The sequence below is a fragment of the Chroicocephalus ridibundus genome, chromosome 5, assembly GCF_963924245.1.
Source record: "Chroicocephalus ridibundus chromosome 5, bChrRid1.1, whole genome shotgun sequence".
NCBI classification, from domain to species: domain Eukaryota; kingdom Metazoa; phylum Chordata; class Aves; order Charadriiformes; family Laridae; genus Chroicocephalus; species Chroicocephalus ridibundus.
This window is the reverse complement of record NC_086288.1, coordinates 12425542-12452166: the sequence shown is the minus strand read 5'-3', so window position 1 is coordinate 12452166 and position 26625 is coordinate 12425542. Positions and strand designations below refer to the sequence as shown.

Here is a 26625-nt window from a genome sequence, read left to right as displayed (position 1 = left end):
GGTTTTTGTAAAGGTGTGGTATTCAATGATAGATGACATTCTCATTGCACGTGTAAACTATTAAGGACGAGATAAGATCAGCTTAGTTGAAACAGAACATGTTTTAATAGAGTTCAAGGCAAAAATACGATTCCAGGTGACCGAAACTGCCGGCCGCTCCGGAGCAGAGCTGGGGGAGTGTGTGGTTTACTCTGCACACAGGGGAGGATGTGGGGGTCAGAGTAGGCAGGAATTGTGCTATACTCCTAGGGAAAAGGGGCCTAAAGAGGACGCGCTTACCCTCAGATGTTTCCAAGGAGTAAGAAGTAGGAGTAGGGAAGCAATTTTCTCTCCGGATGAAGCATCAGTGAGACAGATACCGGCAGGTGTCCGGTTTTGGTATCTGCATTTTAAAAAGGATATTGAAATAGTAGAGAAGGTTAAGAAAGGAACCCTAAAAATAATTTGAAGTAATTCCTCTCCGGGGAGAGATTTCAGGTGCTCAATCTATTCAGCTTTTCAAGAAAAGAGGCACTGCGTAAGTATCATCACAGGGATATAACAGCAGGTACTAAAAGGCTCTTTCAGCTAGTGGATAAAGGCGTAACAAGAACGAAAGTTCAGACTTTAGTTGCAACTTTTGAGCAAAAGTAGACAATTAAACAGTGACTGTCCATTGGAGAAAAGTGAAACTGTCCTGGGAAGTGAAGGACCATCTATACTCATATTCAAATTAAACAAACAAAAAAATACCGCTGGAAAGCATGCTTTACTTAAATGCAAGATATTAACTTTCTCACAATTAATTTATAATCTAGGGGTTGTTTCTCACCTTAAAAGTACTCCTGAATAAAAACAACAGAATATTTGATTACTTTTGTTGCTGAAAGCTGAACTATAATTAACTAGGTCAATGCTTTGACTTATAATCACCCAGCTTCGTGTAATGGTCGATGGTGGTTCTTCCCATATTATTTGTTTCCGTTCACAGGAACATCTGAGGTTCTCCCTTTGCCTGGCTCCCCAGAGCTCTGTTCTAGTCCTGGCACAAGAACATCGTACTTTCAATGAACCACCAAGCAGCTGTAAACACGTTTCCTTTCAGGCCAGCAAGACGTTTGCCACCACCTTACCGTAGCCTGTGCTCTCTCCTTCATAAAAACCAAACCCTGTGACTTCTGTCCTGCTCCAGCCTCCACAGCGGCATACAAGGCACTCACCCAGCCTGATCACAAATCACCTTGCCTGGAGTACAGTGAAAAGCACACTCTCTACTTTTATATGCTATTGAAAATCACGTTACAGTGTCTGTAGCATTGGGGTAAGGGGTGTGTCTCCAAATTTTGGATGTTATATATGACTTTAATAACATATTACAAATTATCCTCTCCATTTTCCATGTTTCTGAAGGGAGAATAATTCCAGATGAACTATACCTTGTAGAAAGTTACAAGACCATCACATTCAAACTTCAGCATGTGAAAAGTGGTCAGAAAGTAGAAGAGAAGCAGCACGTGGGGAACTCCAGCTCCAGATTCTTGATATACAGAAACTCATAAACTGGATTTAGGTAACAGCTGATAATGAGCAAATGACACATTGAAATTCACTATATGACTACCTCTAGTTTGTGCCACAACACTTTGTTAGATGGCCCTTTCACAAGGTAAAATTAATTATTTTATACCCTTTTTCGTTTATAAAGTAACTTGTTATGCTTAGATTGTGTTGTATTGTGTTTCTGCACACAAAACTGCAAACAATCTCAAAGGCAACGGCTAGAAATTGCTTCAGTTAATGATGAGGAATCTCCTCCAGGTTGCTAAGCCCCTCTGTTACGGAATCTGATGGTGACCTCTATCTCAGCCTGTTGGGACAATTGGTGCCAAGAGGTAAAATGGCAAAAGGTTTAAAAGCTAGGCTTTTAAAGACTAGGCTGCCTAAATTCTGCTGAAGTAGGGATTTACCTGGAAGTTAAGAATCTTAATCCAGAAGAATATGGAAGATGGCATTACATGGTATTGAAAAAGCCTGAATTAGGTGCTTTGGCTGCCTTTACCATTAATGCAAAGATCCTCCAGCAAGCAATTCAGAGCATGCAAACTCGATGCCTTATTGTATATAGGACCTAGATACCCCCGAAGGTCAGTGACTCTGTGTTGAGCTGGGCACAAGAAAAAGCAAACTTATGGAAAAAACACACTACGGGGAAGGTCAGAAATCCCACCTCTCTCTCTACTCTCAGGAGGTTTCGGTCAGCAGCTCAGTTCCTTCTGCACTGAGTGTGATGAGTCCCCACAGGGGCAGGACCCCAGCAGGTGCCGGCTGGGAGAGACTTGGCGTCAGTGCTAATTTCAGTGCAGCCTGAAAGTTTCTTGATGCTGATGGACAGCAGGGAAAGTTTACTGAAAGACAATCTCTCTGCAGGTGCTCAGGAAAACGAGTTCTTTTGCCTTCCCTAGCTACGAGACTGAAACTGATTCTTGTTTACAGCTGGAGAAGAACAGAAGAGATATTAACACTGGGAGACCATACAAAGGCTAAAGCAATACCATCGCCTCACTCGATTGCTGCCAATACTGTGCTTTGAGTTAAAAAAACCCAATAAGTTTGTTCATTTAGAGAGTTAATTGAGCAATACATCTTTTCTTGACCTGACATTGTTAATACTCCATCCATCTTCTTATTCATATGCTAATAGCTATATTGCCTGTCGCTTGCTTTATTACAGAATCCTGCCTTAGATTGGAATACTGCTTCATTCTTCTGTAATATCGTTTGAATTACTATAGTTGCTAGTGTAGTTCTGGTTTCATTTACTTAGGTCAATTTAATATTCTTGATAATGCTCTGATGCTTTAAAGAAATCTTCAGAGTAAAGTTCCAGGAAAAAAACCAAACTGTGTTCCAGCCAAGATAAACTCCTCATGGGAGCTATAGGAAACATTCGATAGAATTTACAGGGAAAGTGACATTTTCATTTAAAAATTATGAAAAGAGTTGAAAGGAGCTTTATCTTGTTTGATCCTTATTAAGTTTTCATAGTGAGATGGTGCTCCCTGTGTCCCAGAGGCAAAAATTGCCATGCCTTATCATGTTTGTTTAGTGTCTGCTTTTGTTATAGAGATTTTTTTGTAAACTACAAGAACCCAGGAGACTGATGCTGACGAACATCTTTCTGCCTCTTCCTTCTTCTATTACAGCTTCTTAAAAATAAAGAACATCTAAAAGAAACATGTCTCCTTTCTGCAATTTCTTTCTCTTTGTAATAGCTCACTCAGCTCCCTTAAACCTTTAGCATTTTCCACGTTTCTCATTACTCGCGTGTAGAGGCTTACTAAGCCCTCAGTCAAAATATTGGCTTTTCCTTTGCAACATAAAAATATCAAAAAGTTAGTTTTCTCCTGTTACTAGTTTATTTTCCTTGCTCTCCTATAAAGGGAGTTATTTAAACGTCTTACCCGGAGAAGAAGTGAACTGACAGAATGCAGCCCCAGCTCCGCGGGGTAGGCAAGGTGTCAGCACTGAGCCAGATGACATTTGTGCCATCCCAACCGGGCGGTTTCTCTTGCCGTACACCAGTAACTTGATTACAAGTGCTCACCTTACTTACTGCTCCTTTCCTACCTGTCTCCTTCTAAAGCCGAGCACGTGTAACCAAATATATCAAAGGTCCACCAGGACCTAACAAGCTGCTGTTATTAAGCTTACCATCTTCCAGAGCCTACAGCATGGGGCAGAAGGGAGGGAACCACTGTCACTAGCATCAGATCCAGGCACCTCCATCTTCTTCCTTGAACGGTCAGTCAGACTGACTGGAGACAGCCTTTAGCTTAAGTATGGGATAAGGCTCAAATTTGTATCTCTGCACCTGTGCAAGCTGTTCTGGTGCTGGCAGACACACACGGAATGAAGCGCAGTTCTGCTGAGGCAGAATTTCTTAATGCACAAGAATTCAAGCTCCAAAACGGTGCCAGTTCCTAGTATTTTAATCATCTTCCTGGGGAAATATTATGAAAAGCCTAAAAGAAGCTGTAACTTATAATAGAGATTCTTTCCAAAAAACAAGACAAATGGGAAATGTATTAGACAAGACTGTGTAAAGAATGGAACTTGCTGCAGCAGCTGCACAGAAATGTGTGATTAGAGATCATCTGTGCCTCATGCTGGAAGTTCATGTGATCTGGAATGAAGAGAGTCATCCTAAGTGCTAGTGAGGTGTCTCATAACTTCTGTGGTACAATGATAAATCTTGGAAGTAGAGGTTGCCAGCTACACATCATTCTCTAATGCCTAAAAGAAATACAGAGTTCAATCTCTGTGCAGAAAAAGACATCGTCTATTGTGGACAGCATATATTAAATATTACTGCAGTTTTCAAATTAGTGGCAGAATCCTGCTTCACATTATTTTGGTCGAAACATATCAGTGAATATGCTGCAGAAGAGGTAGTATTCACACGGACAAAGTTACTTGCTCAACAGACATCCTGCGCCTTGCTCCTTAAGTAATCACCAGTGGAAGAGCGTGCAGAGCTACAAAATACAACTTCACCTCGCCAAGGCGACACCTCAAGTTCTGGCATAGTCACACTGAAAGATTTTCTAGTGGGAGGCTCAGCTTTTGAAAGGACATTTCGTTGCCGAAATGAAGCTATTAATTGCCAGCATAGTAGGCGTGTGAGAGGGTCAAGTTACACGTGCACATCCTAGCTAAGATTCAGAGACTGTGCTTACAAGTGGCATTTCCTTCACAGTGTTACAATTCCATAAAGCTACCACACTTGGATCAAAAGTTAAGTGTACACAGCGACGCTGAGATGCTAATGTTTGTCAAGACTTCCACCATCAAGGCTCTGAATGTAATAATGAAAAATAGATATACCCAGGATAATGGTAGGAAAGTTTATATGGCCCAATTCCGACAAACACAGAGATTCCTGGTCTTGCTTAAGAGACAGGAAGCATATACCTGAATTAATTGGGTGTTCTTCTATACTAATACACCTTGCTGATAAACTTCCATAGAGCATTTATACAGTGCCACGCAGGCAGCAAATACAGACGCTTGGCCAAATGGAAGACAGTAATACATTCTGCTGAAAACAGATGTGTGAGGTTACTAATTGAGGTTTTCCAAGAGTGATTCCTGGGATTGATCATATTTAATATAATCATTAATGAGCATGGTGCATGCAAACAAAATGGGAAATTCATTGATGACCTAAAATAAGCTGCCATTGGCAAAGGAAAGGCAGGCATGTATGGAATACAGGAGAACATAATTGATCTGATTGAGAGAGATGTGATGAAATTCAATAGTACATAATGCCAAGTCATGGATTTACAGACTAAAAATACATATTTCTGCTCTTAACTGGAAGGTCATTGGTTGGGATACTGGTTGATGAGGATGTCAATGTCACAAAGATCCCATTAACTGCCACCCCCCCCACCCCCCCCCCTTCAAATGTGGCCTTAAAATGCATTAGCAGACAGATCAGCAGTCCGGAGGGCATACTAATCTCCTCACGAGACCACAAGAAAGTCCACCTGGAGTTGGTGGTAACCACCAACCATAAGAGGAACCACACTTGAAGAAGACGCAGAAAAGGGCAGGTAGGAGAGTGAGGGGACGAAGAATTATTCATGAAAAAGTTAAAAGCTTGGCAACAAGGGAAAGGATGAAGGGGATATGATTGCTCTCTGTTGGTATATCAGGAAGACGAAATGCAGTGAAAGGGAAATAGCAATTTACGATTTGGTACTTTAGAAAAAGACTGCGAGTTGATCATATATAAATGAATACACCAAAAATGGAGGAAAGTTTTAAATTAACAGAACTGTGAAATTTTCTAATTACCTAACTGGAATTACAGAAGACACAATAAACTGATGGGTAGAAATTATTAAATGAGCGCATGCAACAGCAAGGTTTGGACTAGATGATCAAGGAAATCCCCTTTGTCTATATCCAAACCTAGCTTTAAAAGTTGACAGGATATTTCTTTCCTTTCCTTCCCCTAAAAATACCATAAATAGTATTATTGGAAGACACCAGATGGTGCTGTCACAGAGAGTTTTACAAGCTCAGTACACCCAGACTTTCATTCTTCCAGGTTATGGCTGAAATGCTGTGCAGCTGTGTCACATTAAGCATATTTTATGATGTTCCTGCATATGCTATTAAAGTTTGTTTGCTGCTCAGATCTGTGACTGAACAGGTTCTTAGAAGCAGCGCTACTGCTCAAAGGAAGTACTTTCATATGTAGATATTAAAATTCCTCTTCAAATGGTATTTTTACTACTGGTTTGAATAAAAATTGCACTGAATCCTGTGGATGCCAAGCACATGAAAAAGATGAGAGCCCAGGGTTTTGCTGTCTCATTTTCTTACTTCCTTCATTGGATCTTTCTTTAAATTCAGTGAAAGGATATTTGTTACCTGGACTGGGACTTAGACTACAGCCTATGAAGACTTCGAACACCGAGTTAAGGGAAAAAGTACATATAGTTGTTACTTAAAAAATTGATAGCGCTCAGATGGGTTTTATTAATTTTGGGCTATTACCATTTCTCATCCTCTTTGTGCTTTAGAACTCTGTCCTCCTATATGGCTAGTCTTTAAAAATTGAGTGTTCTGAATTCATCACTCAAATACTTCAGACATTACATTTAGAGTTTAGATAATAGCCCTATCCTTTGTATCTTTTCCTCTTATCTCATACATTTATAAATTGTTTACCACTACAATTAGAATAACAGAGAAATGGTCCATGCAGGGTAAGAACTGATGAATGATTTATAAGTACTTTAGCAAAAAAGTCATTCAAGGAAGTTTGCTCATCAAGTTCTAGTTCCAATCTCTGATATGTTTTTGTTTTGTTAGTTTGTGTTTTTTTTTCATATAGAATTGAGCACAGCATTTTACAATAACACTGCTCTTTGTCTGACAGAGTTAAACTCAAATTGCTCAAATCCCTTTATTACATTGCACCTTTATTTGGCATACGCCTTAGTCAATATCTTGTCTAAAAGCTTCTTTTTGTGAAGAGACTAAAAGTTTTGTTGTCGTACAAGTCAATGTAATGGTTCATTATAACATCGTCTTGGGAAAAGAAAAGGTTTTTCTGGAGTCGGTATGGGTTTGTTTGTTTTTGTTACAGATTGCAAAGACTAATTAGGATTCCTGTAAGAGGGTCCATTATGCTCACCTATTCTGATTTCCTACAACGCTAATGATGTTATTAACATTTAAGTTGTAATATTGTTTTTAATATCAGATATCATTCCTAGGTCCGTGTTTTATGAGACATTAAAGAAAAAAAGTATTTTTTCAACTTGTTAGCATTTTGAGAATTTATATGGGCTTTTATATTCCATTATACTTCTCAAACTTTACAAACTAATTTTTGATCTTCGAAGTAAGTTTGTAGAAATTCATTAGTTGACTCCTAAGCTAACCATGAACATAGGCAAAAGTTACTTCCACTATAAATCATTTTCCTCTTGCTATCCAAAACGTCAATAAAAACTAGCGAAACGTTTCAATAGGCGGTAAGGCTGCTCCACTCATGTTGTAGCTGACAAAAAGTATATGTAAATGCAAAACAAGCATTTAGAAAAGAACTAAGGTTCTTTTCTGTAGGCATAGTATAGCCTTTTTCTGGTTTCTTTACCTGGAATACTTTGTTCCTAAATGGAGTGCTTGGTTGTGTAATTGAATGCAACTACCTGTTCTGACACTTATGAGCTAACAAGAAGTTTTCTCCCCACATGCCTTCTTGCTTCCAAATAGCCTGGAGAGGTCGAAGAGAAATATTTTATTATATTTATCAAATATCAAGCTTTCCACAGTCCAGCTTTCAGCAAATCAGCCTCTAGGCAAGTGTCTGAAAGACAAGAGGCTGAAATGATTTGTCAAGAAGCCCTCAACCCTTTAATCTGTTAGGACCTCCGAAGTGGTCAGAGAAAGCAAACAGAGACTTTCTCTTCACCTTGAGGCAGGAGAAGCCTCACAACCTCCTCTCCTCACCATGTGGGGGCAAGTTAGGGCTCTGCGCCGCAGAGGCAAAGGGAAGGGAAGGAAGAAAGAATGTGACTGAGAAACACTACTTTACACTCTTAAGAGAGTGGTAGAAGATCACATGATTTGGCAATGTGTGTGTGTGCAATTACTACAGATAGCTATACTTGAGAGTTTTCTGCCAATGTTCTGCTTTTTAAAAAATCATTATTTATTATTATCTTTTAGGGGGGATTGGGGGATTCATTTGGCACCTTTCATGTTGCTGAAAGGTCTTCTGGATGAGTGTTCTCTCTTTGAGCAGGAATCATCTGTATCTTCCTTCTCTATTTTAAAGCAGAAGGAAAAATGCACAAAATGAAAATGCTCCGCTTCCTCTGTAAATATATTTAAAACTTTTAGGGCGATTATGTGGTATATGGTAGCTAGCGATCCCCCAGTACAAGGAAGCCCTCAATCGACATCCTCAGAGTTAATCTGTGGCCGTGGGTCAGCCCCCTGAGGAATGGACTGCTCATATAAGTGACTTCAGGCTGCTCTTGTGTTTTTGGTGCAGACCTCAGAGATTTGACCACTATTCCCACACAGTATTTTAAATGAAGATGGGGGCTTACAAGCAGTAGCCACAGTGCAACATTTCTCTGCCTTTCAGAACTGGAGGGCTACTAACTCCTGGGGAAAAAAAAAAAGAGGAAAAAAAAAAAAAGAAGAAAATCCATCATTTGTGTCCCATGCCTGTTGGGCACCTGAGAGTAGGGACAATGGCGTCTGTCGCTGACATGGGTTAGGAGCAGATTATGACAATGTTTGCATGTAGGCACTGCTTCATGCCTGATTGACTGTGAAGTAACGTGCACGTGTGGTGCTTTCTAAATTTGGTTTTCTTGCAGATGTTCTCATGTCCTGTGGATACTGATTAGTCCTGGACAAAAGGCTAGGTAACACCACTAGAATATTGTGCCCACTAACCACGGAGATACAGCAACCAGTGTAGCTGGAAAATAAACATATTGCATACTTGGTGTGCTGCAATCATTTCAACGCTATTTAGTTGTTGCCTTCACGCCTATCAGAGTGATTTGTGCAGGAAGAAAACTGCTTTCTTCTGGTGGTCTATTTTTTTTCTGATACTCGACCTAGTGATTTATTCATAGGACCTTGGAAATGGATGTATTTTTGCAGACATACAATCTATGTGAATCAGCATCCCACCTCTGAACGGTCAAAACAAGTAAACACATTGGAAGGTACAAATAGCCCTATGATACCTCTCATCATTGCCTCCAGCTCATAGTATACTGCCTTCCAGAAATGACTGTCTTAAATCTTGAAGCACAAGGTCTTTGTTTTGTGCCAGCATCAACCACCAGAAAGACGCACCCTGAAATACCTCATAGTCCAGTCTCTGAGTTTTCCAATACTCTCAGTGACGATGACAGCTCATGGTAATGAAGTCTGTATGTTTCTAATCAAGCCTTTCTTCCCAAGGTTATTGAGAAGTTTAGATGTGCTCCTTCACTGATATACTGAGATTAGAATTTTTTTATATTGACTTCCCAGACTTCAAGCTACAGAATTCACATTAACGTTGTCAACGCATAACAAAAGAATGACATACCTTAGGTCTGTACACAGCCACTGAGGGCTACTTACACATTGCATTTCACAGCATACTGCACTACCTAGCAGAGGCAGAAAGGAAGTCTAGCAATAATTTTGATGCTATACAAAAGAGACATAGTTTCCTTCCTCAAACCCACTGGTGGTTTAAATCACATTTCAAGTCAGTCAGAAGATTTTACACTTTCAGACCACGGTCGAACATAAACAATTTCAACTTAAATAATACAAGCTTTTTACATGATTAAAGGTAATTTTGTAACTCTAATGGAAAATTGTAAGCATGAAGTATCATTTAAAACACTAGCCGATGTGAATTTAAGTTGGATTATTTACAAGAAAGTAATTTCAGATATACATTTTTCACCAGCTGATGTAGAATGTTTAGTCTCTGTACTTCAGTCAGCATAAACAGGGAAAATATGGTACTTCCCTGTATACTAGCACAGTGCCACAGCTTTTGGGTTGCACACATTTAGACTGATAGGAACATTTACCTAGAAGGCTTTAATTGCACAAAGTTTATTTGAGTTTTTGTTTCACTTCTATTGATTTAAAAAAAAATCCCATTTCACTTAGAACATTAAGCCCAACATGAGTGAAATTCCAGCAAAGAGGCAAAACTGTACTGTCTGAGAGCTAGCTTGTACTCCCCACTTAAGTAAAGGACTTAAATAAGAATAGGTAGTGCTACAGCCAATGTTGCGACTCTCCCTAATTTAATAAAAATTCGAACTCCTTTATACATGGGACAAACCTGAAGCTTTACTAGATAACCACAAGAGGTCATCACTGCTCCATTAGAACAGTTTCTCTCCAGTCTAGTAAGAAAAACATTGATGTCTTCTCAAGTGTATTGGATTTTCTCAATATTTACACGAGTTAAAGAACTAAACATAAAACTGGCACAACTAAGATTTTTTTGCCTTCTTCATTAAAAAAAAAAAGTTCCTGCAATAAAGGTAAAGCAATTTCTTAAAATATGTACCTTTATCTTTAATACATCTTTTCTCACTTTCCTTAAATTTCTTTCTTGAACCTTTCCACACACTCATAGCTCAACTTTAACACAAGAATCAAGGAAGAGAATATTATTTGGGACATTTTTCTTGCTAGGAGAAACAGCTACTTATCAGTCCAAAATAACGTATGGTAAAAAAATCACAGCTCCTGTCCTTCCTTAAGAGATCTTTTGACCTTCTACAATCAACCCTGTCCCTTGTCCCATTCTCAACTTTAGAAAACAGTTGAAATATTACAGAAATGCTTCTTTTCTACTTTGTTATCTGATATGAGGCTGTCTCACTAACATAAGGAGGTAGAAAAGTTTGAAAACTGTTTTATACTCAGAGCCCTCCAAAGATTCTCTTACCCTGATTACATCTAAAGCTTGCCAATTTCTTTTCACATTATGTCTTGAAAATTACAGATTCTTTTAACCACACTTGCACCTAAAAATTCTATCTAGGAACCCATCTCATGTCTTGACAGGAGCTTCACCCATCGCATACATTTACAGGAGCTTCTTTTTGTCTTGTCCTGGCAAATGCAATCTTGCCATATTTAGGACAATTCGGAGTACTGCTAAAATAAGATCATCTTATCTTGGCCCTTTTCCACCCTTTCTTTATTTTCCTCCACTAAGTGGGACTAACTGTCACACCACAGTTTTGCTACCAACTTTACCTTGATGGGCATCACAATCTCTTTTGGGTTTTTCACTGCTGCATCCTCACCCACCTTGCCATCCCTCTACCCATGCTGCCAGTTTCTGCTGCCCACTCAATTTCCAAAAAGCACTGCCACGCTTTCTTCCACCTGCTTCACACAGAAGAGTGAATGACTGTCTTCCTTCAAAAGCCTCCTTAAAAACAATGCCAATTATTCAAATGGCAAAATATCAAATCCAATGTAGTCAGGCAACTGTTTTGCTTTGATCACTGCCAATTCTCCTTACCTCATTCTTTCCCACTCTTTTCTCACAAGCTCATCTGTATCCAGCTGTAAGCTCTTTGAAGGGGAACCATCGTTCTGTATTTTCATCATCCCTTATGCAATGTTGTCTCACTCCATTCTAATGGCTCCTATGCAATGAAATCAAATAAGCACAGATTAAGTATTTAAGTTATGAGGGAAATGGCTTGCATAACTTATTTAATGTGTAGACACGGTCAGTCTGGGAATGGGTATAAATGTCAGCAAAGTCCATCTGGTTTCGAGCAACACAGTGAAGAGTTTAAAACAAAAGTATTATCTTGACTACAGACTGCCTTCATTTGGGACCTTTACGACTCCAGAGCATGTCTCCAAACCCAGTCATGATAGAGACAATATCACATTCACTGAAATCAACAGCAAACTCCCATTGATTTTCAGCATAGCTGGGATTTCATCCTCAGCTAGGTAGGCAGTTTAGAGTCACATCAGCACAAAGAAATTGTTGTAGTGGCCATAGTCTCATCGGGTGATATCACCATGGAAACCTCATCACAGATCAAAGCTAACAATCCAGTACCATTCAATTAGCACCAGTGTCAGGCTACTCTCATGAGCAGCTATGATTTATTGAAATACTAAAAGCTTGCACGACAGATACTGCAAAAGGAAAGAAAACCAATTCAGTAATTTCATGGATATATTACAACATGCACATTTTCTAGCTATAGAGTATATTTTTCATTGTACTTTAAAATTATGTTTAAATAAAGAATTCCACAGTAAATATTTATTTCATATTTTATCCATGGCTGTCCTCATCTCACTTTTCCCAACCAGCATTGCTGCTAACTAACATTAGAGGAATGGAGATTCAAACTGAAAAATAATTATGTTGGGGAAACAATACAGACAAAATGTGTTAGATATTCTGAATAATTGTATACAACTAATGTATGAGAAAAACACAGTATTGTGGCTTACATTTGAAAGCTGTAACATACCGACTAGCTCTATCAAATAGATTACTTTTTCCTCACATAGTGTAAAAAAAAATAACCACCTCTCTATGTGAATCATAGTCTAGCACCCAACTACTCTGAATACTCTAACTAGATTGCTAGACCTGACAAAATACATTTTTTGTTACGTCAAGAGGAATGTGATAAAAAATATACTGTCTAAAATTTTCTTATTATGGCTACTTCCTGTAGTGTAACAAAATCATCTCCAATTGTTTTACATCTCTATTGTATTTCCCATGAAAATTACAACATACTTCACACAGGCAAAGTTCTCTTAATTCTTATACCAAATATTAGCTTTAACATAAGATTTCATATCTTCCACCTTCCATCAAATGAACGTTGTCTGCTAAATCATATTATGCATATGCACAGATATTTTGTTAATTAATGCCCAGGTGTTACAAAGGTACACTAGCTTTCCTTACTCTGCTAAATCAGTTATTTTATAGCCAGAGAGACGAATCCAGCACAGTTCTGCAGTCAGTAGTAAATCGAGGCCCTTTTAGGTAGTTCAAAGTTCACTATTCCCTGCACATTTCATGAAATGAGGAAAAATTGATGACAGAGTTTTCACTCTTTTTTATTGACAAGTCCTATACAAAACCTTGATTCCTCCTGTGTTCAAGGGAACCCCCAAATTTCTCTGCTTCAATCCAGCACTTGAACCCAAACACCTCCCACCCAAAGTAACTGCCTTTCTTGTAGCTGTATCGAGTAATCCTTTGTCACATCTTCTCTCAGCTTATCTGTTCTGTCTGCTGATTCCCTGCAGATGGCTAGATAAGGAGCCAGAAAGTGCAGCTGGGTTTATCACTTAAAGCCACACAAGCTTTCCCTGCATTATCAAATTCTACAGGCATAAAAACTAGATGAGGGAAGGTGGCAAAGAATCCCAAGTGATAAGGGAAAGGGGTGCTATAGAGACTACACCATACCCTGGTTTATCTAGGGTCACTTTAAGAAATTGTGTTTCTTCTTCTTCTGCCTTACTTTATGCCTCTGTTACAGGACTTGGCTAGTGCAGACATGCCACATGAGGCCGTGCTGTACCATGGTACATGCTGTACCAGCTGGCTGCCACGTACCATGGTTTTAGGCTGTTGCCTCTGCTTTGAGTGGTGCGCCTGCTACATCAGCGACGTTACTCAGGAATACGACTTCATGAAGCCATTGCAAAGGGAGGGGCTGGAAGTCCCATCTGTTAGTGCCAAAGATTTAATCCAAAGTATTCAGAAACAAAGGGAAAAGAAGTCTCCTGCTTGCTTGCTTTCTGTGTGATGACTTTCCACAGCTGAGATCTTTACATGTTCCCCAGCTCGAGATGACAGGGGACTGCGTATCTTGCCCTTTTCTTCACACAGCTCATAGAAGCACTCAAACACTAAGCATTTTCTGGGGACTTCCTTTTCTTTCTTTCTCTTCCACAATTTCACTTTGCATAGTTTTGTTGAATGAATTACTATTCAAAGCAAAAAAGTAATAATAAAAGATACTTAGCAAGTTGAATTTCTTGCAGAAGAACTGCATTTTTACTTTTCCTCCAGATTGTAGGAATCAGCTCTGAAATCAGCATGAAAGGCATGAAAAGCTGCAACAGGAAAGGCAAGCACAGCTAGCAGATGAAAATGCAGAAAAAGGATTAGGCATGCAGACCAACAAGTGACCAGGGATTCACCACTACAACCTATAACTACATGGACTGAGAGGGGACTGAAGTGCCAACCTTAGGCCATGCAATCAATCTTCCGCACTTGTTAGGGCCAAGGGCTGGAGCAAGGTTGCATCGCCAAGGACCCACAGCCAGAAACAGAAACCGAGATACCAGCCAAGTCCCATGAGCTCAGGACAGAAACCAGGATGCGAGCCAACAGACATGGCACAGCCACCACAAGCTCCAGCTGCTGCCCAGCCAGAAGACCTCTCGTGCCTGCCCTGTAAGAGCAGAACCCCCCCTCCACTGCCAGTCACAGCGGGGGTACCCCTGGGATAACCCAGGGCTGGCCGAGAGGTTTTGCTCATTGGTCAGCTGCCAGCAAACCTCAGCTAGGGAAAACCTCTCAGTGCTGTCAGTCAGTGATTCGGTAGGCTGCAAGGATGTTATCTTTCAGTCAATAATGAACAAAAGCTTTAGAGGGCTGCTAATGTGCATTAGGCTACGGGAAGCGCCACCTTGTATCAGAGGATGAAGGTGGAAGGTCTCTGTGTGTAAAATTCCCCAAAGGAACAGCAATAAGAATTGTGTGGCAACCCATTTCCAAGCTGGATAATTGTATTTCATGTTTATCCGCATTTATCTCTGCGTCCTTCTTTTCCGAGGATGTCTGTAGTATTCCCGCACCCTATTTATTAGCTGCTCCACAAGAGATGTAGCTGCACAACAGAGACAGGGCAGCAAACTCTCTGCAGATAATATTTGACTAGCTTTCAATAACTGCTTTTATTTCAGCACTTTAGCACCTCAGTTCCAGCTTTGTTCTTAGATGGGCTGTGTCACACAGAGCTCCCTGTAAGCCTCTAGCGTACATTGCTACACAGGAAGGATAAAATATCAGCAATAAGAAAATTACTCAAAACTTTACATCAGCTTCACCTCAGATGCAAACAATGCCATCTGCCAGCTACCCAGACATTTGGATAAGATCAGCACCAGGCTGAAGAGCAACTGTTGAAATTGAATCCAAGGAAGCCTGATGTAATCAGAAGGGGTTACTGAAAGGAAAGAATTTATAATGTCTGTAACTTTCTTTCAGAAAGAGATTCACAGCACAGATATTTACTTAACGCTTGTGGCTACTAAATTACGAAAGGAAAAACATTATACTATTCTCTAGCAAGTACTGCTTCAAAACCTGTATCTTGGCTTCTCAGGGTCAAACTCTGACACGCTCACCAACTTCATGACACCCATGGTGAAAAAAAACAGCCTTTTAGAAAAGGTCTGGTAAGTTCATAGCAGAGGTCCATTTACTCAGAGCTCAGCCTGCTGCAAGCGTACCACAGAAGTACCTGCGCAGAAGTTCCCCTGGGAGCAGAGGGTGACTTCAGAGCTCAGATTCCTATTGTGAAAGCCCTCCGTGGGAAAGGGCTGTGACAGAGGGGACCCAGCACGCCCCGCTGGGGACAGCCGGGCTGGCTGCAGTGCTCAGGCCTGTGTACAGCCTGCAAGTGTTGCACCGTCTCTGCTGATTCCACAGATACCATGGTAACTTGTGTTTGAAGACCACTGTATAAACCTTTCAGCCATTCATTTCTTCCTAACTTGACCTCTGTGGATAGCCTGCAGGTGGCTTAATTCTTTGTATTGTATTAATTCCTGGAATGTCTTTACATTCATCTACAGAACGGCCTACTCCCCTCATTTAATTTCACTTGTGCCATGCCATGGTGGGGTGGGAGTGATGGCATCTGAGAAATTAAGATGAAATGACAGACCTGCAAGCGGGGGAGGCTGTGACACAAAGGTGCCCTTGGGTCCCAACGTGAGATGGATATAAGGCAAGGCCAGGATGACAGCGGTGGCAGTGAGGCACAGAGGCAGACTGGGCAAGCGTCTTGCTGAAAAGTGCCAGGCTCAGTAGGCCTGTGTGAAGACACAACTAGGTAAAGTGTAATGTGAACATATGCTCAGCGCGTGAGCTCTGAAATTCTCTGCCTTGCATTCTCCCAGTACCTTCAGCAAGTATTTGCAGGCTGTCACTCACATTTTACACATACTCTCCTCATTGCCAAGTACCTCCAGTTCTCAACCCACCAATGGATGAACGTTACAGTCAACGCCCAATACCATGCAAAGCTAGACAGATCCACCAGTGACCGTGGAAATGCTTGTTGAGCTTGAGAGCGTCCCACAATAGGGGATATGCACACAGGACTCTGAACACATCACTTCTACCTTTCACAGAAGCAATCCCGTTTTGGTTTTACATTTTTAAGGATCTTAATTACAGGTCTGTCTTTGATCTTCCCAGGAACTTTAAAAGACCTGGGAGAAACTGCTGGGATGCTGAATTTACTTTAGTCCCTAGGACCTCATGAATAAATTCAGCAAGCTATGTTTTCTGACAATCCAGTTATTTGATAGCCTTGATTAAACCTTTTTAGAATGACTGGAGGCTCTGGATGTTATTTATTCATATTCAAGCACAGAAACAGTCACTCATGCATAGAAATCCTCAGTGACTCACAAAACGATGTGCTTACTTATGCATAGCAATCCTCAGTAACTCACAGACTGACACACTCCTGCCCAGACATACTTGGTAACATGCACAGTGACAGACTGGCCCAGAGCACTTATTTTAGAAATCCTCACCGGCTCTCACAAGGGCCTCCTCTCCCTTGAAGCTGAAAACAAAACTCCCCAGCGACTCCAGCCCACGCTGCCAAACACGCTCATCCACCTCCTTCTCCGAGTTGAGCCTTTTCTCACCACTGTGGCATTTCCCTGCTGAGGGTTCCCCTAAGGTCGCTAATGCACTTATGAAAGGAAATCTCATTTTCACTACCTTCACATTTTAATATCTTAATGCCAAAGAGCTGCTGTTCTGCTTTTCGGGTTTTATTTTGTTTTGTTTTATATGGGAAATTTACATTAAACAAACATTGCATGACAGTCAAGGGGATGAGATGGCTCAGGGGATCAGTAATGGGCTGTGAAGCCTCTCCTTTCTAGGCCAGTGCTCCAATTCATTCTAGGCTGTTTTAGCTGGATTTAACATAGGGGGGGGAAAGCATGCTCACTTAAAAGGTCTGAGCTCTCCGAAACGAATTAGATTTAAAATGAACTGACCAGTGACAAAAATACCACTATGCAAATAAACTCCACCAAGCAGCCACTTGAAAAAAAACAAATAGAAATAACATTTTACTTCAGCTGGGTAACGATATAAATGGCAATGCTCTGGAAACATACTGACTGCCAGGGACATCTCATCCATCTTCCAACCCAAATCTGTTGCACAACTAGCTTTTGTAGGATGCCTGGAAGGTCTTCAAGCTCAGAGTGGGTCAGACCAGGAGAAGCTGGCAGTGACCAAAAGTTATTGCTATCTAACTTCACTCATCATCATGCAAATAGCAGATTCATAACCTCAAGGCCTTATTCCTTGTAGACAAATATTGAACTTCATATAAAATACACAGCCGCATCCTAGGTGCGGATGGCATCAGACTGTCCAGTGACATGACAGCAGCAAGAAATATAATAAAACAAACAACTCCTCAAACACCTTGATGATACTTCCAGTGACCCATCAGACATGCTCTCAATGCAGAGACTGCGCATCTACAATGAGTTAGAGAGAGCTCCATCTTGTCAAAAAGCACTATAACCCAGTAAAAAATAGCAAAGAAACCAGATGCCAGTCCAGGATGTTGTTTTCAGAAACCGCCTGCTTTTTTCTCGTCCTTCTATTGCAGTTTTAACTTGGGTACATCAGTGTTGCAGTTTCCACCAGTGTTTTAAATAATAGATAAATACAATAAAATAATTGAAACAAATTCTTCAATTCCCCCTTATATTCCATCAAAAATGCTTTTCCTCACCTTTTTAACACCACCAGCACACTTGGAACACTTATTATAAAATGAAAATGTATTTCACAATATATCACCCGTTGATAAGCTCTAGCTCAGAGTAGGACTACAGATTCATTACTCCACAATAAATATAAATAAGGAGTTTAGTGAACATTGTAAGCACATGAGTATTTACAGTGACACTTCAATAACTCTAAATGTACAGGTACTTGAGAAGCAATAGAACTGTTATTACAACTTTGTACTCTAAATGAAATCTTCCAAATGAGAATGAATAGAAACTATTGTCAGAATACCAACTAACAGCAGTGGAACATAACCAAATGGGTTTTCTAAATCAATCAGAATATTGGGGACTGATGCCCATGCCTAGAAATGGTTCCAAGTCTTGTTATTCATAGTGCCATAAGCATACGATTTGACACTCGATTACCTGCATTCAAATATCCTATTTATAATACAGGTATTACATCATCTACAGTATGAAGTTCAGTATGTGATGAATTGCTGCATGATGCTATCATAAAAAATGTAATCCTGTTCTTTATCCACAATGCTTTTCAAAAACACAGTGAGGGCAAATAAGACGGGAGCTTGTTAAGTTTGTGAAAGAGATGATAAGAGAGAGCTCCCTGCAATATCAGGGAAGTGAACTGGTGATGCAAAAATTCTCTTTTAGTCCTTTGAACCGATAGCTAAACCACCCATGTTGTGTGCCATAAAGCAAACAATCTGTCCTTCAGCTTTCATTAGCTGAATAAATTCAGTATTTAATCCAGCCAGTGCTCAGTACCACTGATACTAGTCTCATCTAAATGGAGCTATAATTAGACCAGAAAACCATTCAGTTCATATTTGCATAAGATTTCTACAACCAAATTTTACTGAACAAGGAAAAGCCATAATTAAAGGAGAAAAATTGCTATCTAGATAAGAAGTGACACAAAAGAGGAAAATGTCACACGGCTCAATAACTGAGGAAAAACGAGGAACAGCTGAAATGCTGAATTTGTTAGCACAGATATTTCAGAAAAAAGATAGCAAACAAATACTCTGCCTCATCTAGGCCACAATCCAACTGCCTTTGAAGTCAACAGGATCCTCCTATTTAGGATCTTTGCAGGGAGAGTTGTTAAGCCTGGGAAAAGGTTGCCCGGAGCAGTTGTGCAATCTATCCTTGGCAACATGTAAGATTCAGCTAGACGAGGTCCTGGACAACCTTATTTGATGTGGAAATTTTCAGCAGGGGGCTTTGCTAGGTGACCTCCAGAGGTCCCTTCCAATCTAATTTATTGTGTTATTTTAATAATATCCATTCTAAATTAGAAGAGAGTTTCTTGTCATCAATGTACGAGGCTCCAGCACGGCTCTTCCATTGCTTAACCACTAGCACTCCAAACATTTTTTTTCCATATACCAGTCATAATTCCCCTTGCTACAGCTTGTGACTGTTGCCTCTCATGCTTTCACTGTGCACCCTTGAGAAAAGTCTGGCTCTGTCTTCTCTATAATTTCTCTTTAGGTTCTTGAAGACAACAATTAGATCTTTTCAGCCTTCCTTTCTCCAGATTAAACAACCTCAGCTCTCTTCATACATCACACAACCAGAGCCCCTGGACCTTGACACTCTCCCACTGTTGTTATCTCCCTCACACCATGTGGTCCCAGGCTGTAAACTTTCATACCCATTTGCTCTTGTGCCAGAATGGGCTTTTTGCTCACCCCCCTTACTTGCCACACTGATGGAAACCACCCCTACCCCATTTTGACCTTTTATTTTGCTAAATATAGCACATCTTTTTAGCTTCCTCCTATGTGACAGGCTGATTAGTTTCCTGATCACCTTGACAAAATTTCCTTCCACCTGGCTTTCTGAACTCTTTACACTGAATAAGGATAAATGGGTATTAACTGGTCCATGCTCATAAGTGGACTTGCAGGAAGTCCACAGGAATTTCAGCCCCTCTTTCTCCTTCCTCTCAGCTTTAGCATCCTCCAGTGTAACACATCTCTTAACTCATGTGGTACGGCTGCAGTTGTGCAGCCCCCACTTTAGATCAGGGCTGAACTCAGGTAACTGTACCAAGTATTCTAGATAATGTCTTGTGAGACCTTTTTGGTACCACGCTTCCCTAGCCCTGGTGGAAACACCTCCTTCGGTATACCCTAGAACCTTATTTTCTTTGGCACCGACAGCTGGTGGGCACCCTGGGCAGGTGTCACGGCACCTAGCTTTAACTGTCTGAAAAAAGCCATCATCCTGTCCTCAGTGAGATGGTTGACCCCCTTCGGGTGCCCATCTCTCTAGAGGGACAGGCTGGACAACAAGCTCAGACCCACGAGCTCATCATCACACAGCTGAAGTTAGGTGAATTAGTCTCATATCCTGTCGCCAATTAAAGCATTCACATTTTTCATTCTCCTCTGTCACTTCCATCTGACAAGCCTCCAACACTACAAGAGAAATTCTTGTCATTAGTCATCTACTCTCTGACCTTGGGTTTTTTTTTTTTTTACTTTTTCCATTTCTGTCACACAGGTGCTCCTATTTATTTCTATCAGGCATCTCCCTCTTCTTCACACACAAAGCCTCCCAGTGTCACATATGCAGCAAATTTATCACCACGTGCCAGCCTTTTGATGGGGTCACAGGGAAGAGAAACAAGATAATTTGCAACATTACAATCTCATAATGGAAATGCAATACTAATAACTTGCTACCGGCCAACAATTTTTTTTCCATCGCAAATAACCATTGCTTACCCCTTTCATTAGAAAATGAGTAACTGATTAGTCTTGCACTATCCCCTCACCTCAGCAATCTTAATTAACATATGATAATTAACATAGGATACCTCATTAAATGCATTACCAAAATTCCAGCATTAGTTTTACTGCATCTCTTTCACCTTAAAAAAACAAAACAAAAAAGCCCCAACAAACTACCATGATAAAATGCTGGTCCGTTCTTTGCTGAAGTCATGGAAGAAATGTGAAAACATACAAGTTGAATATCATAGGAAAGATTAATAGATTTTAATAAAGAAGTTGACAATTGGGTGCACTCCCTGAATCGGGACTCTAATCACTTAACAGCAAGTTCTTTTTCTTTTCTCTCTTTTTTTTTTTTTCCTTTCCCTTTTGATACATTTCACAAATGTTGACCAAACAAAATAATAATTCAGAAATTCCTTGGGCAATAATTTTCCAGGGCTAACGCTAGTGATTGTAAGCTTCCTTTATAATAGCAGGGGGAAAAGAAAACATGCACACAAAAAATGTTTGCAACACTTAATTCAAGGTGGCCTATTTTGGAATATTATATTTGAACACGCCAATTCAGTAGACGTCAGTAAAGATTTTTGCCTCAAGTTCTTTTCTTTGTTTCTCTTTTCTTTATGTAGTTAAATCAGCAAGGATAAATGTCTACAGACAAAATTATCTTACATCAAACAAATATTGACATGACTTTTAAGGTCAGTTGCTGCAAGGCCAGGATTTAAAAACAAATTAAATTTGATGTATGCCGTTTCAAAGGTCAGTTAGAAAGGTATATGCTGCACCCATTTTACAATGCAACCCCCGGGGAGGGAAACATATTGAATGCTGTGAGGAGACATTGCAATAATGAAGATAATTATGGTAATAGGTAGGTAGGCAATAGGGGCTTAATTAGATCAGAACAAGCATGTTATTTAGAGAAAAAGAAATTGCAGTGTATTAAATTAAAAGTAAATTACAACAACTCAGGTCAGTATTTATTTCAAGTTGATAGCTAACATGCTTTATTGTACCTTTAAAGGGACTGAGATATTACAGCAAAAGGCAGTAAAAATGTTTCATTGTCATCCAGCACAGTCCAGTGTCACCACATATGAAGGTCCTGTCTCTCCCAGAATATTGCCATTCTGATAGGCTGTGCACACACTTCATTTCCTGATTTTCCTTTCTGATCTCAATAATTTTCAGCACTAGAAGTGAGGTGGCATGAATCCTTTGTTATTACTTGAGTAGTAGGAATAAATAAGTGTCCACCCCCAAAACGTGCCCTCACTGGAAAAGAAGACTTTCTATGAGATGAGGAGACGAAGGAGTGAGTAAGGCAACTCTGAAGATAGTGTCCACATGAGCTGCTACACTGTGCTGCAAGGGTATTACTCAGCTTTGTCACTTGAAAAAGCAACCCCCACCTTCCCTCAGACAACTGTTCCAAGCACTTCTTCTCGCTGAATTATTCCTATTTAAAATGTTTGTGAATTTACTGCCTTAAAAATGTTTCTCTGACCAGCAGTCAGTATGTAATCCATAGTGCTACTGCTCTACCCTGCCACGTGACTCCAAAACGTGAGCAAAAAAGGGAGCGAGGTGGAAAGAGATTGCCCAAAATTTTGTTGTTCTGCACCCTAGACAGCAATTTATTTTGGAGGGATTCTGATTTCTTACCATCCCATGGCCCTTTGCACAGTGAAACTAACTTTATGAGATGCATGGTGGTGTAGCAGACTAAAACAGGAGTGAAAAACAATGCACGCTGCAGGGTATGCCTTTAATGTGTAAATATCAACAGAGATGGCTGTCATTGCATCACTTAGTTTACAAGAGTGACTTTCACTTCCAGTTCTCTTTAGTCGACAGCTTTTACTCTGCAGGTAGCACAGCTTAGGGTTAAGACAGTCACCGATATATCTGCTGTCATGCAAGCTCCTGACTAGACAAATACCTTTGTCAGGCAATGTAGGGAGGCCCTCATGGAATCTTGTGCTGTTTTCTGAGCTAGACAGACAGTGGCCATTAAACAAAAACATGACCGTTCCGATTCTCTGTAAGGTAATATGAAATGATGGTAGTTCAGAGAAACACACACACTGTCCTTCCATGGCTTCTTTTACAAAGGTCACTGAAAACACCTTTAAAAATGAGGGTGACTCCCACTACTTTCTGCATGTACCTTTGACAAACAACAATAGCCCACAATAGTTCCCCAGAGAGTAGCCCAGTATTGCTAATGGAAATTCTATAAGCTCTAAATTGGCTATTGTCATCTAATTTTTTTTTATTCACTTATATTACAGCCCTAGGCCACTTTACCAGTTCTGAAAATAAGATCTTTTAGTGCTCATGAGTGAAGTGACTAACTCCTGCCATCTAGAGGGTGGTTTCTGGAACATAATCAAGGCAGATAACAGTTTCACAAGATAAAATAAAAATAAAATAACTGCTTAAAAGCCATTTAAGTGAGACTAAGATAAAAATCTTGGGTTTTTTTCTAGATTTTTCCCTCTTTTTCACACGCGTTTGTTTATGTAAAAATGCCCATTCAAATGAAATTGCCACGTATATATATGAGTTCTTTCTTCAACAGTTCCATTCATTCATTAAAGTAGATTAGCTGACTAGGATAATTACTCTAAAATAGATTAAAGCATTCTGTTCACATTTTTTTCCAATGCTATATCACTTATTCTCACTGTGTTCTTGCATTCATGGCTGCCTAAAAAAGACTAGAATGGTCACAACCAGAATAAAAGAATATAAATGATTAATTGCTTTCATTAAGAAAAGTGAGAATGGCACAAAAATGCTCTAAGGTCTCAAAAAAGATCATATTTTCTACTTAAGTTGTTAAATAGCATGCAGCCACAGCTACTGACAATAGTTAAAAATTACGTCTCCACATGCTTTCTTACAATGGAGAAATGACCAGTGCTTAACTAATGAACTTATCACGAATTTTTGTCTTAAACAATAATGCTGTTTTCTGTGTGTCCCACTAATCTCGTGTGAAGATTACATCTTGAAGGAAAAGCATGACAAGCACACAATTTGTTGTGGGAGATACAACCCTGGCCTCCCAAAAGTTACCAGAGTTTTCCTGGAAAGCAATAGTGGCCAGGGAATACCTGCCTCTCCCATTAAGCCAAACTCACATTCCTTAAGTAGCAGCCAACTTCAGTAAGAAGTGCGTGATCAAGTACAACAAGAAGCAATACAACCACCTCACCTGAGTGAATGGATGATCAAAGCACACAAGAAATAAAACAGTGCCCTAGGACTTATTTATATGAAATATGTATCAAACACTTCCGAGGCAAAAGACTATGAAATACACAGGAATGTAACTGCTTTGTGATCCTTGCATTCATCTTCATTTAAATATCTATACGATACATCATCTAATGATTTTCACAGAGGGTTTTCTAGGCAATATGCACAAGAGCAATAAATATGCTTGTAGAAAAAACTTTTGATATTAAAATGAATCAAAGACATGCTTATGTTTCTACTTATGTTGTATGCCATTTATGAGGAGTTAAGCAAGGACGCATCACACATACAAAGAAAACAGACCAGCAAGTCCATACAGCTGTCTTCACCGCATACTTCATACTCCTTCACACCCTATGTAGTGTCTTTCACGAGTGCCAACCAAACCACGCTCCAGAGCTCACAGCTCTTGCAGAACTCAGGCAAGCACTGCTAGGTTACAGACCTCTAGGTGGCTGAGTTGGGAAACGAGCAGAAATTGCTGAGGAACAGACTGAATTCTCCTTCCGAAAGGCAAGTCGATCTGTGACAAAGCACAACTTGCATAAACTCAGGTGAGATAGAGCTGTGTACAGGTTTTTTTTTATGGTACAGATAATATTTCCCCTTTTAAGCTACACTGTATTCCTACCATTAAGATTAAACACTGTTTTGAGAACAGATGGAGCCACTGATGAAAGATTTCAGAGATAACTCTTCAGGTGCTAACCCATATGAACTACAATCACAACTATTTGTTGCAATTACTATGCCCTAACATTTGGTCTCTGTCAGGTGAAAGTCGTGGGGCAATCACTATGACAGCAAACCAAATTTGAGTATGGAACAACCACTGAACAGTAACATCCATGCAAAACATAAAAACTTTTTCAATGATTTCCCAAATACAGTGAAACCAACAGTGTATTTTAAGTGAGGAGAAAGATTACATTAATTAGGACCCCCAAAATAACACCAAAAGGGAATTTTGGGGATTTTTTTTTTTTTGTAATTCTCTCATTCTCTTCAGGACACAGGCATTCCTGGGACGATAACAGTTATGGTGTTTTTGGTTTTTTTTTAATCAAAGAAGATGAAACTGCATGCAAATGCAGTTTGTGTTCTAACACCAAGTGCTTAGTAGCACACAAGACACAGGTGCTAACTACTCTTGCTAAAGAGTGCTGTCTTTAGTATCTATGTATTTACCATTTGTTATGATGTCTCCTTCCCAAACTCCGGCAACACCTTTCCCTGCAGAGTGGAAATTGTGCCCTTCCCAGCCGCTTGACATCCAACCCATGGACATTGCAATTCTGTGAGGACAAAGTGCAGATTTGCTATTTTGGCACTCGCTTCTCTCCCCGACTCCCGTCGGACAGAGCCCCAGCGCGCTTCCCGGCTCCCTGAGTCCCCATAGAATCACAGAATTGTCTAGGTTGGAAGGGACCTTTAAGATCATCTAACACTTTCAAATCAACCTAACACTGCCAAAACCACCACTAAACCATGTCCCCCAGCACCATGTCTACCTGTAATAAGTAACTAAAGGTGATTTGCTGATCGAACCTGTTAAGCAAGAGGAACGAACCCATTGTGGCAGTCTTGAGAACTCCCTGTTTTACCAGAAGAGACATGTCCACAATATTATCTTGCTACACCAACATGGGAACTCTTGTTTGACAAAAAGCTTAACCACAATGTTATCAGAATGTATTGTTTTGAGCTGATTCTGTGACCAACATTTTATCTAAACTACCTCAAGCAAGAAGCTACGGAGGGGCGTACCGAAGATGATGAAACCCGACCTCCGTGAGGATAAAAAGAGCTGCTCAGCTTGCTTGAATTTGCGAGCCTTTGGTGGAGCTGCGACTCCCCGGCCGCCCAGCGCTGTTTTTGCCTTCCTACCTCAATAAATATTTATTGAATCTATTTCGGACTTGATTTATTTTAAATTCAACTATAACATACCCGTCTTTTAAATACCTCCAGGGATGGCAATTCCACCACTTCCCTGGGCAGCCTGTTCCAATGCTTGATAACCCTTTCGGTGAAGAAACTTTCCCCAATATCCAATCTAAACCTCCCCTGGCACAACTTGAGGCCATTTCCTCTTGTCCTACCACTTGTTACTAGAGAGAAGAGACCGACCCCCACCTCTCTACACCCTCCTTTCAGGTAGTTGTAGAGAGCGATGAGGTCTCCCCTCAGCCTCCTTTTCTCCAGACTAACGTTTAGGCAGGATGCTGTTGGCCTTCTTGGCCACCTGGCTCATGTTCAGCCCCATCCCTGCTTACTTCCCGCTCTGCCCCTTCGGCCTCCCCTCACCCCCGGGCTGCCTGCCGGACGTGCGGCGCTTCTCACCGCCAGGACGGGACAGGCAGGACGGGAGAGGGCGGCTGCCCGCCGGAGGTTTGAGGTGGACGGCGACCTGAGGAGACCAGCCCGCCAAACGGCCGCCCTCGGAACCTTCCCG

At 40.5% G+C, this 26625-nt stretch overlaps 1 long non-coding RNA gene across 1 annotated transcript; it reads right to left on the bottom strand.

The window, feature by feature from the left end:
• Positions 1-280: 280 nt before the first annotated feature.
• On the bottom strand, positions 281-26617 carry LOC134516622 (uncharacterized). Its single transcript, XR_010071381.1, has 4 exons — positions 26478-26617; positions 25359-25465; positions 11582-11708; positions 281-382 (listed from the first exon to the last, which is right to left on the bottom strand). It is a non-coding gene; the product is annotated as an uncharacterized LOC134516622 (long non-coding RNA).
• Positions 26618-26625: the final 8 nt, after the last annotated feature.